We start from the raw sequence: 1,610 nt of genomic DNA, 5'->3' as shown, positions 1-1,610 counted from the left end.
TTGGTGATAGAAATGATGCTGGAGAACGAATGATAGATTTCTACAAGACAAATGATTTGTTTATTTCAAATACCTTCTTTAGACAGCATAACAGACGACTATACACATAGATCTCACCAGATGTAACATATAGAAATCAAAATTGTACTCATGAGGAACATGTAAATAAACCAAGAGGCTGTTGTTAGAACAGAACATAGGAACACTGAAGGGTTTAAAATTAAGAAAGGTGTGCAACAGGTTTTTATTTTCACCATATTTATAAAACCTGTATGCTGAGCAAATAATCCAAGAAGTTGGGTTAGATGAAGAAAACTGTGAAATCAGAATTGGACAAAGATTCATTAACACCCTGTAATAAGCAGATGATACAACCTTGCTTGCTGAAAGCGAAGAGGACTTGAAATACTTACTGATGAAGATCAAAGATCATAGTCTTCGGTATGGTTTACATTTCAAAGTAAAGATGCAAAAAACTTCTCATCTCTGGACCAATAAACAACATTCTTATCAATGGAGAAAAGATTTAAGTTGTCAAGGACTTCGTTTTTCTTGGATCAACCATGAACACTCATGGAAGCAGTAGCCAAGAAATCAAACGACTTAGAAAAATCTGCTACACAAGACCTTTTTAGAATATTAAAGAACAAAGATGTCAGCTTGAGGACTAAGGTGCACCTAACTCAAGCCATGATATGTTCAATAGCCTCATTGCTGATGTCTGATGGGTCTTGGCTGAAAGCAGAGAGTAGCAGTTGTTAGAACAGAGCATGGGAGCACTGAATGTTTTAAAATTTAGAAAGGTGTGTGATAAGGTTGTATTCTTTCAGCATACTTATTCAACCTGTATGCTGAGCAAATAATACAAGAAGCTGGGTTCTATGAAGAAAAATGTGGCATCAGGATTGGGGGAAGACTCATTAACAACCTGCCATATTCAGATGATACAACCTTGCTTGCTGAAAGTGAAGAGGACTTGAAGAGTTTTTAAAAAAACAGGACAAAAATGAAATTAAATCCTGAGTTACAGTGTAACAACCAACAGTGACATCTTGAAAACTATCAGTCAGCTTTGAAGAAGAGAAGCTGAAAGAGGACATGAAAATAATACTTATATTGTTGTTGTTATTGTTAAGTGTCATCGAATCAATTCCGACCCATAGCAACCCTGTTTAGAGTTTCGAAGGAGCAGCTGATGAGCTTGAACCACCAACCTTGCAGTTCAAACAGCTTTGCTGTTTGACACATTAATCCACAATACCACACCAGTACTCCCATACTCATATTATGCTATAGATTTTTTTTTCTTCCCTACCTCCTCTCCCTTTTCTGCAATTATAGACGACAGTATCCAGTTTAGTTTTTGTTGTTGTTTTGGTGTCTTTTTGTTGTTATTGTTCTTTTTTGCTGTTGCTATTTTGCTGTTTTGAAGAGGACTTGAAACATTTACTTATGAAGATCAAAGAGCACAGCCTTCAATATGGATTACATCTCAATGTCAAGAAAACAAAAATCCTCATCACTGGACCAATAAACAACATTCTTATCAATGGAGAAAAGATTGAAGTTGTCAAGGACTTCATTCTTCTTGGATCAATTATCAACACTCA

This window comes from Chrysochloris asiatica, unplaced genomic scaffold (assembly GCF_000296735.1).
Source record: "Chrysochloris asiatica unplaced genomic scaffold, ChrAsi1.0 scaffold00089, whole genome shotgun sequence".
Taxonomy (NCBI): domain Eukaryota; kingdom Metazoa; phylum Chordata; class Mammalia; order Afrosoricida; family Chrysochloridae; genus Chrysochloris; species Chrysochloris asiatica.
The sequence above is the reverse complement of the archived record's forward strand: the minus strand, read 5'-3'. Positions refer to the sequence as shown.